Below are 20,948 nucleotides of genomic sequence, written 5' to 3' on the forward strand. Positions count from 1 at the left end.
ATATATGTGGCATAATGTTATATTGTATCTTTTATTGAACTCACTAAGCGTGACCGCTTACCCCTCTCAGTGTTTAACAATTGCAGGAAACGAGAATCCAGTATAGTCATATACTGTTGGAAGATTTAGAATAGTTTATACTATTACTTTTGTACTTGAGTTTACGTGTGTATTAAACTATAATATCCTGGGTAGTTATGTAATAGATATAACACTTTGTAATATACTAAAAACTTAGTCGGTTTGTATCCAGTCTTTTGTAATCAAATTATCAATGTAAAATATTATTTTTGAATATGCATGTAGCATGTTTTGGAGTAAATATATTGTGAAGTATGTAAGTTTGGGTCTTTCACAAATACTAAAGTTGGGATCTTTCACCACACCAATACGTTGTGTAAGGATCATCAACACGTCATTTTGAGCAATTTCTTAGCCTATAAAGAGAGGCGCAAATCTTCCATTTTTCTCACACCTTTCCCATTCTTTTTCTCTCAATTACTTCTCTTAACCCATCCCATTCCCTAGCACTTCCGAAGTGTTAGAGGCAAGTCCCGGAGCACCAGAAGGCTCCGAGAAACAGAGCTTTCGACTCAAAAATTCTGTCCGCGCAGAGCCTTGTTTTTCGCTAAACTTCCTTTTAAGTGAGTTATGCTAACCCTTCTTTACGTATAACTTATATTTAAGTTCATTATCGTTATTAAGAACATATAAGAAATATATGTGCTAAGTATAAATTATAAAAATTGTTATTATAATACCTTTTAACTGCTTGCGGTATGGGGAATCTAGTTTGAAGGGTCACATAGGGTTGTTGGATTTCATAACAGCTTAAATGCCAAAATGGTCTTGTCCTACGATGATACATGTCTGGCCCTTATCTGTACATAGTAGTTGAAAAGTATTGTTTAACACTTTTATAATACAGGAAAAACAATATTACCTAGTTGCAATAAATATTAGACTAAGATCTAGTGATAATGATACAATGTTTCGTCGAAGGAAAATATAATTGTTAGAAGCGAAGCGTTGCCCGAGTTTGGAGTCCTCACTTTAACAAGTGAATGCATAGTTATTTCATCTTACACATAGATATGAAAGTATTTAATACAAATTACGTGCTATGTGTGTATATTATTCATGTTCTTGATATCTATGTTTGATGAACAAAATATACATGTTTTGTTCGATTTAAACTGAATATGTATTTTATACCTATAATTATGATGAGTAAAGATGGGTAGATGAAAGATGAGACGAATGATGAGAGATGAAAGATGATATAGATGATGAGAGGTGAAAGATGATGAGAAGCCTTGACCCAAATGGTGATCCAATCATCTAGCAGAGTATAGGTACCGAACACTGACTAATTCTAGATAGTCTAGTGGAACGCTAGCAGGCTTGCAACCTGTAGGTGTTTTTGAACTATATCTTCACCAGATGTACTCTAAAAATAGTGGCATCTATGGACTTATTACCTCACAAATGAACATTGGCAGTTATAGACTTAGTGCCTTACAAATGAACGCTGACAGCTTTGGACTTAGTGTCTTACAAATAAACATTGTCAGCTATGGATTTAGTGCCCTATAGAAGAATCTTAGAAGCTAAAGTCTTAGTGCCTAATAGATAACATCGACAGCTAAGGACTTAGTGCTTGTTATACAAACCCTGACAGTGGTGGAATTTGTGTCTATTCCTTAGGACAATCCTTAGGAATAAATATTAAGGAATAGATGATCCTTAGGAAAGATACTTAAGAATAAAGAAGATAATTGGGATGAGTAATTGGGTTAATTGTTTGATGATGAAACATAATAACTTTATTATTTTAGGTTGAAAACCCTATGTACTCACCAGGTTTCCCAACCTGACCCACTCAGTTTATTTGTATCACAAGTGTAACACTCATAAAATTCATGATAATTTTAAACTTTTAAATAAAGTCAAAAACAACAATTGTTTACAAATAGTTTTCTAAACGAGTTCAATATCAGAGTAATCCTAAAATCATGAAACAAAACATGAGGAGATGCACGATCACGCCTTTGCCTTCCCGTGATCCTTTGAAGTACCTGAAACATAACCCGAAAGTGTAACCCCAAAGCTTAGTGAGTTCCCCCAAAATACCAATACATAACAAATAGCACAAATATAATAACAACATAGTATGGTCCAATCAACCATCGGGTTGGAATACCCCAGGCCCGCCAACAATTGGGTTGGAATGCCAACAAACTATGGGTTTAATCATCCTCGGGATGGAATACCCTAGGCCCTCAACCATTGGGTTAGAATGCCTCAACTTGTTGGCTTACACATAAAGCAGTGAAGCCTCATCCACCAACCAATCATGTGCACATAATACAGATAAATGTACTACTAACTGGTCAACAAATAGATAGACGGATCTCATAGATCACTAAGCATAACAACATCCTAATACCAGGATATTGATCTTAATAGATCACTACAACACTATAGGATGCATAGCGAGATAACAAATGCAAAGGGCCGGCCTTAGTGCCTTCGACCCGCGAGTACAACGAGGAAGACTCATCTCACAAGTAGTGCATAATTGATAAGGTCTGACTCTGAATCTCAGCTCCCGACTCAATGCCTACAACCACCATGACCAATTCCATCAAAATCCCAAAATACCCAAAATGCCCTCAAAATTCAAACTTGGTCAACCATGGTCAAAGTCAAGGTCAACGGTCCATACTGACCCAACTCATCGAGTTCCTACAGAAATCAGAAGGTCAGGAAAATCCCAGCTAACTTGCCGAGTTTTCCCGGGCTTAACACATTCAGTTGACTCTTCGATTCCAAGGATTCTAAGGCTCAGATCTAAACTCAAATGTTGTCTAAAAGGATAAAGTTTCCAAATTTATCCTTTAGGGATATTCCAAGTGCTCAAAAACCCCTCCATAAGGATTGAAAACTCAAGGGTTTGACCAACAGGCATAAAATCCTTGAGATTTGGAGCCCAAGCTTTCCAGAAGAGATCCTAGCCTCAAAATTGACCCAAAGTTTGGTGCTTTATATACATGCATGTCCAATGCATGTATTGAACCCAAAATGGGTCAAAAAGAGGAAAATATGACCTAAACTCCATGCATGGCATCAAAGCTTGCCTAAAAACCAGATCCAAACCACTACAAGGTTATCTTGACCCGAAGATTCATAAAGTTGCAAACATTATGAAGTACATCCATTGTAATATCCAATAATAAGGAGAAAAATGGACAAAACTCAAGATCTAGCTACATAAAGGAGTAAAATCGAATCTTGGACACTTACAAAGGTCCGGAAGAGATTCAAACTGAAGATGAGAGCTTTGCTTCCTAGATCCTTTCTTCCTTCTTTTTTTGCACCAAAAATGCCACACTTAATCACAATATGATAGGGGATGATGATTAGGGTTCAGAAGGGCCGATATGAGCATTTGGAGGCTAATAAAAGATTAGCCTTAAGGACTTAAGTAGGGTATATAGGGTGCAAAACCCTAAAATTTAGGGTTTCCCAACTAATCATCAACACGTCGAGTTCCCTTCACCAACTCACCCAGTTGGTCCATAAAAAACCACGACCCAAAAGTCCTTCAACATGCCGATTTGAGGTTATCAACTTGTCGGGTTCCAAAGGAAAACTTGCTTTAAAGAATAAATCTCATACCTGGAAATCGGGATGTTACAACATGTATCAATACGAAGACACATTACACTGAGAGATAAAAGTAGATGCAAATCATTAGTGTAAATGAATGTAAAGTTTGTTTATGCTTATGTTTATGTATTGACAATGACATCTCAAAGTTTTAATATAAACAAAATACATTTATTCGGAAATGCTTTGATAATATATTTGTCAAGTTTTCTAGGAACAAATTCCGCAACATTATTCTTTAAAATGAATACTCTGATATTTTAAATAGGCATAAATAGAATTTTTAAAATGACCGTGAATTTAGGGATGTCACATGTCTTTATATTTGACTCACTATCAAATATTTTGGTACTTACTAAGTATGTTTTTTGTGCGCTTGTGTGACTAGGGATCCATACTCGAGGTACGTTCACCCTTATAGCGAAGTAATTCCCATACCAAGCCAAACTTTTACACTTGCTATGTAAGAACATAGTTTCCTATGAATCGTACATTATCTATGTTTCTCAAAATTCAAACCCCTTAAACTTTCTTATTGAAACAAAGATTACATTTACTCCCATTATCTTTGACATATATATAGATTATCATTATTTCTCGAAATTCAAACTCTTTGAACTTTCTCACTAAAATAATGATCCCACTTGCGAGATGCTTATTTTGGTCCATAAATGAACTTATTAAGCTTACACATCCTTCATAACTTATCTTTGTTTGATTATGTGTCTGTTCCTATCCATGCTTGTATCATCTTGAAAATCCACTTACACCTAATCATTAAGTCCAAGTGCTTGATCTACCAAATTTCAACATACATGGACTAAATCTCGCTTTCCAAGTCTTCCTTCCCTACCACAGCTTCTGATAGCCGGTATACTCTGATTTCTACATACCAGTGACTCATTTACCTCATTAATGTAATTTTTTATATAACAAGGTGTATGACATCCTCTATCAGATCTATAAGGAAAAAGTGGAAATATGTCAGTTTCCTTAGTATCCCTTTCAATTCCAAATTGAATGATATGTCCAACTTTAGGCTCTTCATCGGTTGACTCTTGAATCTTATCAAGATCAATGTGGCTCCCACTAGCCCTTTTTGAAATCAACTCCCTCTCTTTGAAGACTTCCCTTCAAGAAACATGCCCTTTGTTCTCAGAAGGATTGTTAAACAACTATCCAAAATGCTTGATGGGTTCTCCAACAAGATAACACATCTCTATTCCAAGTCCTAGATTGTTGAGTGCTTCACGACAAGTGTAAGCCTCATAATCTTATACTTCCATATGTGGTAATGAGGATTGAATCCCACTTTACATATCATAGAGTGTTTTATGAACCTTACTAGTTGGTACAAGACCAATGGACTTTTCATAACACTATTCTTGGTACAATCCATGAATTGTTAGTAAACATATTGCAGCTCATCAAGTACAAAATCAATTAATTATTTGTTTCTCTATCCAACTAACACTTCCTAGTGGTAGTGTTATGGGTAGAGATAGTTCGTGAAACTCTTTCACAATTACTTAGATGATCGATAAGGTTTTGGACTGAGATGCTCACTATGAGTGTCTTATCCTATTGCCCAATTGATTCTTAGCTTCACTTTATGAGAGCTCTAAACACCTGAAATGATCCAGACTCATGTTCATATAAAGTTGTTCTCACCATGTATTGTGGTTAATTTGAACGGTCCATTAGTGTGAACTAATTCCAACAGATACTCACATCACCTGGTGATGTATTAATCATCTATCTTGATAAATAAGATTTGAATTTATCATAAGACTCGAGGTCAAATAATATCCAAAATCCGTTCCAGCTGGATACTTGGTAATGCGCTTCTCATTTATGTATCTAAGACAATGATTCCAATAATACATTTCACCCAAACCTTTGGATGTATTGGAATAAGTGCTTATCATAGTCAATCTGAATGATCCATTAGTTGAACTAATTTAAAAATATATTTGCACCACAATAATACACCTTATTCAAATATTCGAATCAACTTTGAACTATTGCTACTATACTAGTTTCATAGATTTCATGACTTTCTTTTAACATGTTAGAGAACTATCTCATGAATCATAGTATAACACAATTTCAATTATAATACCATAGATTAAACATTTGAATAGAATTATCTTTTGATCCTATGAATGTAGCAAGGGCTTGGCATTCAAGATCAAATTATCTTCTCCATGTTTCAGTCATCTTACTTCATTTTAGTCACTGCACATTCTTGGAAATGTCAGTACTTATTCCTTAGAAAAATACTCAAGGTTTAGAAGTAATGTTTTGATGGCATTATAAATCCATATATTTGATTGAGCACCAAACATGGGAGAACTAGTTATCTTTTGATCATATGGAAAGTAGCAAGGGATCGTGATCCATGATAAAATTTTAATTCTTCATATTTCGGTCCTTTCACCTCAAAACATGTCTCAGAATAAGCCTTCCTTTGTCCTTCGCATTTGGGCCTAGATTAGGTACACCAACACTAATAGCCTTTTAAACCATGGGCAGTAGTCTTTCTTCTTCTTGAAACTTCTATTCATGATAGTAAATTTGTGACAGTGGTTTGAAGTTTGAGCTTCTATGATTGGTCATGTTAGTTCCAAAGGAAACCTCAACATGCTACACAACTCCTTTAAGGGCATTCCAAGTTGTTCATATCAAACTCAGAATGAACTGACTATGTGTACATGTCAACTAGTTGAATAACCCTAGTCAACTCCTAACTCAAGGAAATTCCATTTTACTTCAATGTCATTTTACAACGTACATTTGACAATTTCTCTTTCTAATATATTAGAATGCAATATCTGGAGTAACCTAGGAAGAACTTTATAAAAAAACATGATCTTTGTTTTCGTTTATGAGAACTATTCCCAAACTAAGAACTTGACAAGATTGATCTTCTTTTCGTTTATGAGAACTATTCCCAAACTAAGAACTTGACAAGATTGATCGTCCTCATGGCTAATCCTTTCAAGTTTTGAAGCAGTAGATTTTAGTGGATAAGGTTATAGATATCATTCAATATTAATTTCCTTTATAGTTTATTTTACTTATCCTTAGAAAATAACACCCAAAATAAAATTATTTTATAACGCTAGGATCCATATTTGGCTCCACAATGTGTAAAGGGATGTTGTAAACACACCATAAAGGTATTTAGGTAGGCAAAGCCCTTTGCCAATTTCGATCACCACGAAATTCCTAGATCTTTGAGATTCATTGACTATCAATGGCATGTTAATCTCGGATTAGGTTCATCTCAGATTCAATGACGGGGTGGCCACACATCACTGAACAGATGGTGAATCGACTATACAAAATTGTGTGGTCCCCGGCTCAATTTACACTTGAGATTCACGAGTTCCACATCATTCTCTACCTATACTCTCATATTGACGTGCATGTTAACCATGCGAGCTCCATCAACAAATTATAAAGAGAATGTGCAACTTTTGTAGATAACATAAGATTCATATTAAATAGATTGAGAATTAACCATGCAAAATCGCATGGCCCCAACTCAAGTTACGCTTGAGACACGCGAGTTCCATATCATTCTTAACTATACTCTAGATTGATACGCCAGTTAACCACATGAGCTCCACCAATATAATATAAAGAGAATGTGCAATTTTCATGGATAATATAAACTCACATTCTATTATTAAAACGAGATTTTATTTTATTACTTGTATTTAGAATACTTTTAGATTGACCATTATCACTATCAAACCCTTTCGGTAACTCTATTCTCAAAATGCAATAAGACGGTAAGGGTGGTAAGCGCGAAGCATATTAAAAACCGACCTTATTAGGAGTCATAGAGATCTCCTTAAACCCCTACATTAGAATGGGTGAGCCTAGTTATGGTAAGAATGACAATGTCAATATTTGAAACATACGAGGGCATATGTTGTAACTTTCTTATACATATAATACACACAATTCTAATATATATATATATATATATATATATATATATATATATATATATATATATATATATATATATATATATATATATAAAGGGTAAATTTAAAACTTTTTAAATTCAGTTGTCTATTATTAATTCTAATTAATTGCGATGACGCAATGTAACAATTAATAAATCATGAGGGATTAATATTCAAGTTTATAAATCTCTATTATAAATAATATTAAATATTTAAATTCACTATTTAAATAATAAATAAATATTCAAATTTAAATAATCATATTTAAATAATATTTATCAATTTTCCAGATTTAAAACATTTTTGAATGAGGTAATTATCCATATTTGATAAAACTTCTAATTTGAAAAATGGAAGAAAATCGAAACCCGAATTATGTCGTGCTCACGACTTGAGCCCTATGCTCTCACGTCGTGAGCAGCGATTAGGTTTTAACACTTACGAAATTTTCAATTGTTCTTCTTTCTTTCTATTTCAAACAAGTATTATTAGAAAATATAGACCTAGGGTGAATGTAACCATGAACCAATGGCTCTGATACAACTATTGGAATTTCTACGCATCAAATACACTCTAAACTAGGTAGCGGAAAATCGAAACTTTGATATACCGAAGTGTACATGCAACCTTTGGTTTTATGGCTTCATGCTAATTACATCAACCCTAGAAAACAAAAACATAAAGAAGAAAACATACCTCTTACGTATCCCTTGATCTCCATGCGTGAGATCTTGATCCTGCATGAAGTTGCTTTTGATAGGACCCATACCAGAATCCCTCTAATGGTATCACACCCAATGACACCAAAGAGTGGAATAAAAATAACTAGGAGAAATGTTAACTTCACAAACCCTAAGAAGGTTAGAAATTGTCCCTACGAGGGAGAGGAAGAAGGGTTGGCGAAACTTCAAGCCAAGGTGTAAGGAGGAATGAAATCCTTAAGGCCCTATTTATAGCCTTGGAAGCCTCCTTAGGTTTTGTAGTCCTTCCCATGTGGGATGGGAGCATAACCATGAAATTTCACTCCTTTCCCATGTGGGATGTAGTGATTTTCATCCAACCCTATTCCCATAAGGATTCTGGAACATTACTTATTAACCAACTATCGATTAATGAATATCCAACCCTTTAATTATTTAAACTGTTAATTAATTCCCAAAATATATTTCCAAAATATATTTCCAGTTAGTTTCTAATTAATTATTAACCATGATAATTAATAAACGAATTTCTCCTTTATTTATTCTAATCAATTTGGGTCTTGAGGGCAACCCAAAAGGACCATGTTATTATTAGAAATGTTACCAATAGTTAATGACCTTGGACACTCTTCCAACAAAAATATGATCAACCGATTCATTCCTGAGAGAAAAAAGAGGGCACATAATCGAATTCACCATAATACCTCTATGAGAAAGTCTCTCTCTGGTGGGAATACTCTGTAAATAAATCCTCCAAACAAGAATATTAATTTTTATAGGAACCCAATTATTCCATCAGGTTTCACTGCCAACGGAAAACAACACGCCACCATTTAAATAAGCTCTAACAGAAGAGACAAAGAAAGTATCTAACACATCTAGGAGCCATTCCAATCTATCCGTAACCAAAGTTAGTTGAAAATCCTGCAACAAAGAGAGCAAAGTATGCCACTGAATTTGCTCTATGCCACCACGAGGAGGACGTCTAAGAGATTCCATAAGCCAACCCACGTCCATCCGATCTCTAACTTCATCATTTATGTGGATATCCAAAGCAAGTATCCTATGAAAAGTAACTGACAAAGGTGAACCTCCCATCCAAACATCATGCCAAAAGGAAACGAATCTCCCATCTCCCACACTGATAGGACACATGACTGAAGATCGTAACATTTCTCTCTCAGATAGCTCAACATACGAACGATATCATTCTAAGGACCCGACCAAGATCTTCTTGGAATAAGAGAACCACACTCACCGTCCGTACCATAAATATATTTTATCACCCTGACCCACAGTAAGTTAGGACAATGAAAGAACCGCCACCACCATCAAAAAGCATAGCTCTGTTGAAGGAGAAGAAAGAACCAACTCCCAAACCACCCTCTTATGTAGAAACGAGAACTCTATCCCAAACATACCAAATGCATACATCTGTCATCCATATCAGCACCCTAGAAGAAATTTTGCTCACAAAGCCTACAAAGAAGAAATTGGGGTTAAGAACATCGACATCAAATAACTCCCTAAAGAGTCGATGATAGACTTGAACAAGGTAAGACGACCTCCAAAACAACTACCCTTAGCCAGCCAACCCGACAACCTGGACCGAAAATGAATCAAAATGAGAGACCAAGAAGAAATCTTGAACATATTCTGACCAACTGGGATACTATGATGAGTAAAAGGAAGATCAGTTGGTGCACACCCTGTCAATCTAGCCACACACTCCGCCTGGTTAAAAGAAACTCCTAATCCAATCAATTTGCTTTTGCAAAAATTGATTCTAAGGCCTTAAGCCATAAAAAACATCTAAGAATGCGAATAATACGGTTGACATTTTCAGCAGCCCAAGGAGAAATCAAAATAGAATTGTCAGCATTAAAAAGATGTGACATCTCAATCCAATATATAGAAATCCCCTTGAACATGTTAGTCTCCTTTTCCCTAAGAAGAGAAAGATGGAGTCCCTCCATAGCGAAAATGAATACAAAAGGGAGACAATGGATCACCTTGTCGGAAACTGTTGGATAAGGTGTCTAAGTCCATAACTTATTTGGTATATACTTGACCCGACCCGGCATGGTCCATTTGGGTTGCATCTCACCCGAACTATTTATGGATAATTTTATGAGAGTTATACACATATGTTTATTAATATATTATAAGTTATAATATATTAATATGAAGTTATGTTATTTAATTAGTATTAGTCTTAAATTAATTATGAATTAATTTAGAGATTAAAAGGAAGACTAATTAGATTATGGGCTATTAGTTTTATATGGTGTGGGCTAACACTCATTTGTTAATGGGCTAGGCTTATATGGAAGTCCATGGATGATCCATGGAGCTTTTAACCCATGGATCCTTGGAAAGGAAAAGACATGGGTTATTAGGGTTTCATCCTAACCATGCACACTATATAAGCATGCTTATGGAGCATGAAATGGCACCTAAAAGGGGAACTAGTGAACTAGTGTGTGTGTGCTTGTGTGTGGCCGAAAATACAAGTGTGTATACTCTCTCAAAGTTTTCCAAGAGTTTGTGGTGTTTTGTGATTCCATTTGAGGCATTCACACTATTGGTGCTTGGCCCTCAAACTCCTTAGGAATTGAACTCATCATCAAAAGGTATGTAATCTCATCTAATTCTTTTATGTTTAAAAGTACCCCATGCCATGTTAGATAGGTTATGAACCTTGGAAAATTATTATTTTGCATGTATTTAGACAAACATAGATCCAAGGTTTATTAGGGTTGCATGCACACTTAGGAAGTGTTAGATTGCTCAAAACCCAACAGTGGTATCAGAGCCTAGGCTTGCTTGTTTGATACTTGATGCAAAATAGTGAAAAAAAGTTGAAATTGTTGCTGTCTGGCTGATGGACTCGCCGAGTCCATGGGGGGACTCGCCGAGTTCAAGGCAAAATTCATCCTACTCGGCGAGTAGGTTCGTGCACTCGGCGAGTAGAATGATCAGAATGCAGAATTTCGACTTTTGTTGCTGGAAATGGACTAGAAACTTTACCCTAAACTGTTTTGATGTTTTAAAACTTATTTTAGTTGGTGTAATGGTTGTTCTAATCCATTTATAATAGCATATATCAAAATTCCATGATTTTATGTGTTCATATAATTCTTGAAATTTTTGATGATCATGTTCATGTTCTTATGAATTTAGAAGATGATAGGAATTATTTGCTGAATTGTTTAGAATTAATTCTTGATCATTTATGTGTTTTAATGGAGTCCATAATTTGTCCTCAAGTTATGGATATCCAAAGGTCACTTTTATTTAACACACACTTAAAACACATAAGTTACATGAAAATGAAGAGTCTTCATTTTTATGAACCTTTAATTCATAAGTTATGAAATGAAAAGTCTTGGATGGTTACAAAAGATGAAGAGTCTTGTCCTTAAGTTATGGAGGTTCAAGAGTCACTTCATTAATAAATATATAAATAAAGTGTAACCTTAATTAATTCCATAAGTTATAAAATAAAGAAAAGTAATTCTTTTATTAGTTTAAAGTCTTCCATAACTTGTCCTCAAGTTATGGAACTTGAAGAGTTTTTGGATTAAAACTACTTTAAACACATAAATCATGGAATTAATTAGTTTTGAATAATTTCAAAACTTACCCTCAAGTTTTGGAATTTGGAAAAGTTTCACACACTTTAATAAACTTTAATTCCAACACTTAGAATTTTAAAAGTTAAAATTCAACACTTATACTATTTATAACATTAATGGTTAATTATTATATATATGTATAAGAACAAGTCGTTTTACCGTTAGTAGGCCTCATTCACGAAGCCGGTCTATAAGGTGGGTATAAGGTTGTTGCCTATAAAATGGCGACTTAATGGGTGTCCACTCTCACCCACCGCTTGCTTGACTGGTGGAGGGTCGTTAGCCGAACGGGTAGGACAATGACTTTAAATTCTCATTAAAAGTATAATGAATATTATAAAGTAACTGAATATTTTTTATTTAATTCCCAATCTTAGTTACTTTAGGAAAAATGTGAATTTGGTGCTAGCCCATGGAATTCACACTTTGTACCTTACCAAGTCGTTGGTGGAGCGTGTGTGGTTAACCGGCACACTAACTTGGACTAGTAAGGATCACGAAGGGTGACTTAATGTTTGTCATAGATCAATGGAGCGTGTGTGGTTAACCGGCACATTGATTGGGTGATAATATTAAGGGTACCAAGTGAATTGGTATGGTTATTCACACCTTGTTTTGTGATCCTCGGCATCCCAGTCACAAAATTTGAGAGGGCACACTCGAGATTGAAACATGCCATTGAAAAGTTCAATGAATCTCAAAAGATCTAGGAATTTCAAATCCAAAATAAACCTAATAAATTATTTAGTTTTTCATGGTGGAAATTGGTGAATCGTCATTCGCCTACCTTCAAATATTTTATAGCTTGGATTACGGCATCCCTCTTCCAAATTATAAAATATTGTGTTGGGTCCTAGCCTTAATATTTCATATTGGGTGTTATATTAAGGACTTTGAATCAACTAACTTGATTTTCTCCCACTATAGATGTCTAATTCAGACAACTATGATCTTCCCAAATCTCTTGAAGATGGTGTCCCTCAACATCATGCTTCACTTCCTCCACCTCCTCCAATTATTCTCCCTCACCCACAAGTTCTTGAAAAGTTTAAAGTCACTCAAGCCCTATTGGCAAGCATAGTCTATGTGTGCTCACATCTTGGAGATAAAGTCACATATTGACAAGCCGGGAGAGTTGGGTGTCAAAGTCTTGTGAAATTTGGATGTTCAATCACTTTCTTAGTAACATAGTGAGTCTCTTTGGGACTACTATGAGGCAGACTATGACATGACCCTTAATGATGTTATCTATTTGCTTGGTGTTGTGGAATCAGCAATGATTCGGAACACCAGTAAAGCAAATTTGATTAAAAGAACAACTTCCCAAGTCTTAAATGGACATTGACAATGGTAGCATTGGATATCTAGAAAAGGATTTCTCTTCCCAATGGAAAGTGGATTTGATTCTTTCATTTGTGGTAGTGTCTGAATTTACCGAATGAAGAAAGTTTTTCATCACCCAAGTTTCAATTGGATAGAAACTTGGAATCATACAAGTTGTATTGTATGATGAATGAGAATTTTCATCTTTGAAAATTAAGACTAATTCTTTGATCACATGTATATGTGAGTCAGTTGAAGGACTAAGGAATTAGGTACACTGGGTGTGTGCTGGTCAAGGTCCACCACAAAGATTGATTTGTCATGATTTACTAAAGATTAGTAAATATGATTATACTTATGAGGTTAAGTATAATTTTTTAACATTGGAAAGGTTACAATGTATGACAAAACAAATGAGAAGAATCAAATTAGGCAGAAAGATAAAAGTTTCTCAAATCTGAAAGGATGGGAGAGTACTTTAGTATCGTATTTCATGATCATCTTAATGATTATGAAACCATATCACAAATTCATAATCTAAGGACATCTTAGTGCATTGTTATGGCTAAGAAGAGAGGTCATTGGATTGGTTAAGATCGAGAAGATGAGTCATACTTCGTTCCAAAACAATTCTTAGAGTCATACTCCAAGATTGTAACTTTGAGTGACATAAAGGAAGACTTATTAACACTAGTCAAATGTAAGAGTAAAATGTTTTCTACTCTTGTACATTTGAGATTGGTAAGTTGTGATGTCTTGGATGAGACAAAGACCAACTAAGACCAATTGTGTGAAGTGTTAGTCTTGATAAGAATCCGCACTATCCCTTGAATATTTGTTTTTTCAAGGAATGGTTCTTGACTGGGGAAACTTATATGTCAAGGGGACAGTGGGAGCCTTAATGATCCTGAAAGAGTTTCAAGATTTAATCAAGAGTAAAGCCTGTAATTTATCACTAGCACATGACTTAAGGTTTGCAACCTATCGTGTTGACATAATTCTTATTTCTGTACCTACTTCAAATAAGTTGAATTTGCATGTGAGTTATCAGAGTTCAACTTGGAAGCATTGGTGGGCCTTGTGCTACCAAAGTGACAAAAAACTAAGATTGAACAAGTTTAACTCATGTAAGGTTGAATTTGTCACTAACCTTATCTTGTGATTATGGTTTTGACAAATTCACATGGATAGGAACTCATACACCACAAAATCTAAGTGTCATAAGGTTTCTCTCCGATTCATGAGAATGATGGTGAGGAAACGCTTTCACTAAGTAGATTTTAAGTAGATAGCAATTGTGTTATTTGCATTTTTAAAAGTCGTTAGTGGAGCGTGTGTGGTTAACCGGCACACTAACATGGACTTGTGAGAAATGGCAAATGCCTAAGCAATTGAGACTATGATTACGGCATCCCTTTTCATAGTTCTGAAAATTGTTTAGACACACATGTGAGCTATCTAAGAAAGGGTGTATGAATCTAAATTTCAGAAGTCCAGCAGATTTCTGGAAGTATGTCAGAGCTAGTGGGAGCATAAGTGTTATGCTGATAATCATCATGTTAGTGGGAGCATGATTATTATGTTTAGTGTTGCAAGTTAGCAATGTTAATTATAGAAAACAAAGTTTCAATTCGTGAAGTTGCAGGGGTTGAAAAGTTGTTTTGCTATAATTAAGGGAGAGGAAATTATACTTCATTTCAATTCTAGAAGCTTAGATTGAGATTTTAATCATCTTTAGTCAAGGACATATATATGAATTTTATGTCTGAATGGTTCGACTTAAGGAAATTCTATATATATTGCGTTCTCAAATTTCAATTATGACTACGGCATCCCTCTTCATAGTTAGCTTTTGAAAACATGGCAAATAAAAATATTGTAGCAAAAGACTGGTCTAGTATCATGTCTTTATGTCAAACATCATGAATCGTGTCCCATATGCTTCGGATATAGGATCGATTGCATGTGCTATAATATTCATCTTTTCTAAATTTTCCAAATGCTTAAGGCATTGAGAAGGGAAAAGTCTAGAACTAGATATGACTAAAGTGATTAAGCAATTGTCGAGGACAAATCTGAGGTTTGCCAAAGATTGGTTGCTCAGGGACAGTTGGAAGTATGATGTCGGAAAGGACCATATTGACATATTCTGAAAAGAAGTAACTCTTGTTCGGAAGTGATAGTCAAAATGGGACTATGGAAATGTCTCCATAGGTGGAAGTTATTCAATCTATGTAAGATTAGAAAACCTTAATGCAAGAAGGATGTTCAAAGCAATGTACTTTGAATATGAGACTTCCGTTCCATAGAAGTTGACCTTCTTTGGAATACTCTGTAATGACTGGTGACAAGGTTTTGGTGACTTTATGCATAATCATTACAAGAGAAACATTGCATAAAAGTTTAAAATCGAACAGATTTTTTGGTAAATGATAGGAATCGGGGATTCTCACATTTACAATAAGGATTTGGGATTGTGAAATGATTATCAATGGAATCATGTTCAATTGATCTACATCACAATGTAAGGATCATAGACAAACATAGTGCGCATACTTGGAGTATGGCATAACTATTGTTTAGAAGAACAAAGTGTACATGCTAGGAGCATGGGACGACTGTTGTTTTTATTCAAGTCTGAAGTTGATTGTTTGAAACATTATACAATGAATAATGTGTAATCAATATGGTGATAAATAAAAGGTGGTTCTATTTATATTCAAAAGGGTTCTGAGACCATATTGGATTTGATTATTATTGTGTTTCACTTTGCATGTTTTGACTTCCAGAATAGCTAGGTTATTCTTTCCGAATGACTAAGTTATTTAAACACTCCACAGTCATTCATATGTTGGAAGTAGGTATGAATCAAGACTGTCATGAATCGAGTTTGTAGATGGTTGAATGGGTTTAGTCATAGCAATGGTTGCTACAACATTCATGAGTACTCATAAGTTATGAGTATTGGAATAAACCCACGCTCACTTGTATCACTTCATGGAATTTATCTCGAGTGATCGTGAGACGGTAATATCATATAAATCTTCAAACCTAGAGATATGACTTGTTACCTATGAGTTGGTTGTGCATTGATTGCACGTAAACACATCAGTAACTTGATGTTATAAAACGTGCATTTGTGTACAACTCAACAAGTAGTAGAACAAGCATATGAGTCGAAGTTTATCTGTTCCTTCTAGAAATAGAAGCGATATCTGGGCCCCTCGATGATTTTGTTGTGACCTATGTACCGGCCGGTCAGAACTAAATTGATGTGTTCAATTAAGTTCTTTGTCAAACAAATCGGAAATCGGGAAACAAACTGCTGGACAATAAGTACGACGTTGTTCCATGTATTTGTATGGCTGATATCATGAGAACAGAGGAGTATATGATCACTTATCTAAAATGGCGCTTCATAGTTCAACAGAGTTTTCTTCATAGTTCAATGGAGTTTTCGAGAGCTACGATTGCTGGTTGGTTCCTGAAGTAACATACGCAAATATAGTTATTAGACTTATCCAAGTGGGAGTCTGTTGGATAAGGTGTCTAAGTCCATAACTTATTTGGTATATACTCGACCCGACCCGACATGGTCCATTTGGGTTGCATCTCACCCGAACTATTTATGGATAATTTTATGAGAGTTATACACATATGTTTATTAATATATTATAAGTTATAATATATTAATATGAAGTTATGTTATTTAATTAGTATTAGTCTTAAATTAATTATGAATTAATTTAGAGATTAAAAGGAAGACTAATTAGATTATAGGCTATTAGTTTTATATGGTGTGGGCTAACACTCATTTGTTAATGGGCTAGGCTTATATGGAAGTCCATGGATAATCCATGGAGCTTTTAACCCATGGATCCTTGGAAAGGAAAAGACATGGGTTATTAGGGTTTCATCCTAACCATGCACACTATATAAGCATGCTTATGGAGCATGAAATGGCACCTAAAAGGGGAACTAGTGAACTAGTGTGTGTGTGCTTGTGTGTGGCTGAAAATACAAGTGTGTATACTCTCTCAAAGTTTTCCAAGAGTTTGTGGTGTTTTGTGATTCCATTTGAGGCATTCACACTATTGGTGCTTGGCCCTCAAACTCCTTAGGAATTGAACTCATCATCAAAAGGTATGTAATCTCATCTAATTCTTTTATGTTTAAAAGTACCCCATGCCATGTTAGATAGGTTATGAACCTTGGAAAATTATTATTTTGCATGTATTTAGACAAACATAGATCCAAGGTTTATTAGGGTTGCATGCACACTTAGGAAGTGTTAGATTGCTCAAAACCCAACAGAAACCTCTCTAGATCTAAAACTCATGAGTAGGGGAACCATTAACCAAAACTGAGGCTCTAGTAGATCTTAAAAGCTCCATAATCCACCCACACCAAGGAGAACCAAAGCGCATGATCTTCATGATATCATAAAGATAATCCCATGAAAGAGAGTCATAGGCTTTCTCAAAATCCACTTTGAACAACATAAGAGGATTTCTAGAAGCCTTGCTCTAAGCAACCACCTCATTCAGTAGAAATAGACCGTCTAAAATCTGTCTACCTTTGCTAAAGGCAGATTGCTCCAGACTAACGACGCTGTCAATAACACCTACCAACCTATTAGCCAAAAGTTTACCAATAATCTTATATTGGCAACCAATAAGATTAATATGTCTAAAATCCATGATTGTCTTTAGGTCTCTAACTTTTGGAATCACAGTAAAAAAAAGACGCATTACACCCCTTTGTTATGGAAGAATGTTGGCAAAAGTTCAAATTAAAAGCCACAACATCCTCTTCAACAAGATCAAAAAATGCTTAAGGAATCCAAAAGAGAAACCATCAGGACCTGGAGCCTTATTTGAACTACAATCCCAAACAGCCCTTTTAATCTCATCACGAGAAAAAGGAGCCTCAATTTGTTGAGCCTGCTGCCTGGAAAGTGTAATAAAATAACTACAATTAGTCTTGGGACGACACCCCTATCATGCGAAAATAAAGACACATAATATCTCTGAAACTCCTCCTTAACAAAACTAGGTTCATGCACCCAAACTACATGAACCATCACCCCACGAAAAACAACCTGACGCCATCTGTGATGTCACACCCCCAAACTGGAATGGTGGAAACGTTCGGGGGTGGAGGATGTCATGTACAGTATCACAACAAATGTATAATAGTAAATAAAGCAACAACAACCATTATATTGATAATAAAGTATTTACATTGTGATTATAACAAAGGTCAAAAGTATAAAGTAAAAACTAAGACGTAATGCTACTATGCTTCGTCTTCACCAAAACCTGCACTTGTACCTGACTGCTGGTTTCCTGAGAATACAAGTGATTTTGAAAGTGTATCAACATTTAAGTTGGTGATTTCATAAGTATTTTTATGTTAGAAAGTATGTTCCTTGTTCATTGAAAATGTTACAGTGTTTCTCCAGAAAATCCAATATTTTCTTATTAGTTGAATGAAATGTAGTCTTAGTACCTTAAGACAAATTTGTATAAGTTTCTTACACTTAAATAATGATGCTTTGAAATTATATAAGTAATCGTATTTGTTTCTAGATAGTAGGATTGTAAATCGTTTGCTTGTAAATAAATTATGTTTATCTTGGAAAATCCTATATTTTCCATGAGTTGAGTTGTAGTTTAATATGATCCAAGACATAAAAGTGTAAGTATATTACTATAGTTAAGTTAATGACATGTAGTTTTATTTGTTTACAAAACCATTTGAAGAGCTGCGTTTTCGCATAATATAAGTGTATTGTTAATTTCACTTCAAATAATGTATTGTAATTTATCATGTGAGTTCTCATAATCATGCTAATGAATGATTTGCCTGCCGCGACGTTCTTCAAGCGTCGTTATGTTTGATATTTGTCACCCATAACCTGTCGGCCGTGCTGTAGCTAACAGCTACGATGCGGGGTCATCAATCCCATATAGATCTATACACAAGTATCACGCTTTCAGGGAGGAGACTCTGGTTATAAAACATGACTTCCATGTATACCTTGGTTGGTATAACGAAGACGATGTCTCACGAGTTTCCAATGATTTTACGTATTTTTGAAATGAAATCGTTCGTATGCAAAATTGTTACTTCTTTCGTAATAGTTATATAATATAAAAATAATCATATTTTTATATAATCGTTTCTTGGTCCCAAAAGGGTAATATAATGTGAATTTTTTTCAAAACTATACCTATTATAGTTTAATATGTATTATTTCATTTGAAAATGATACCCGTTATGTTTTAACAAATTTTGCATGTAACGTTTACATATTTGGTATTTCTACGTAAAAGATACTTAAGCGTAATAAAACATAAAACGTTGATTGTATATTTACACAAATTTCTTGTGTTTTACTTGTATCCCCCCTTAAAACATGGAAATAGTTATCGAAAAGCGTAGGGGTATGAACTCTCCTTGTGTGCGTTGTTAACTTGATATTGAGATGAAAGCGGTAACCTTCGAGCTAAAATACGGGAAAGATGTCGAATCCTGATAGATAGGACACATAATGATATGTGTGAAATTTGATGAAACTAGAACTTATGTGTTGTATAAACACTAAACTAAAGAATACTTACTTAATCTTATAACTTGTTTGCAAGAAGAGTGATCTCTGGAGTTGCTTGATCTTAAAGTGAAGGAAATGGGTTTGCTATTTGAGAGGGAAATGATATTGATTTCATTTGATGGGGTGATAAAGAAAGAGTGAACTCATTTAAGTTACTTAAATAGGAAGGAAGATAGGCGGTGAGGTGATGTTTTTGTTGGTAACTGTACCTTATCATATTGGGAAGCTAAATTGGCAAAATATCTAGTTATTTAAATGTGTTGTCGGATGAATACTATATGTATAAAGAGGGTTTTCAAACTAGTCATGGTCTAGTAATGAGTTTTCGTTTCTAGGGTGGGTTAGCTAAGTGTTTTCGGCCCATTAAAGGGTGTTTATGGATGAAGGAAAACGAAAACACCAAATTGGAACACTTCCTAAACCGTAAACCCTTATTAAATTAATTCCAAAACTGTAAACCCGTTTCTCCATTAATTACTTGGGCGAAAACCCTTTCTTCTTGATTATTTTGGGCGAAAACACATATATGAGGGTCATTTACGATTTAAACTCTTAGTCTTTTAGCTTATGTTCATTTATAACACCCTAATTTAGTTTAGGTTTCAATCCATACTTCTTTGTTAGATCTTTAAACAAGCCCTAAGTCTATAGATGATACAATGCAACAAGGATTGCAATGTGGTTTAAATTGTACTAGGTTAGGGTTTAGGCTTTGCTACATCTAAAATTTCAAGTTGTGACATCATCCCCCCTTTAGAAGGAATTTCGCCCCGAAATTCGCATTCTAAGTGGTATGTTACGAACTAGGGAGAGAGGTGGATACTTTTGTTCCATATGATCTTCTTGTCCACAAGTGAATTCTGATCCTCGCGTGGCGTTCCAACGGATCTTCACTATTACATCCGCTATCTAGATTGGTAAGGAGTGTATAGGTTCGGTTTACTTGTTTATGCTCATCCGAATGGTAGAATGCTCACTCGTAGTCCTGGGAAGCTTCATCCTGAAGTTCATGGTA

Source organism: Lactuca serriola, chromosome 3, assembly GCF_051521515.1.
Source record: "Lactuca serriola cultivar US96UC23 chromosome 3, Lser_US96UC23_V15, whole genome shotgun sequence".
Classification (NCBI taxonomy): domain Eukaryota; kingdom Viridiplantae; phylum Streptophyta; class Magnoliopsida; order Asterales; family Asteraceae; genus Lactuca; species Lactuca serriola.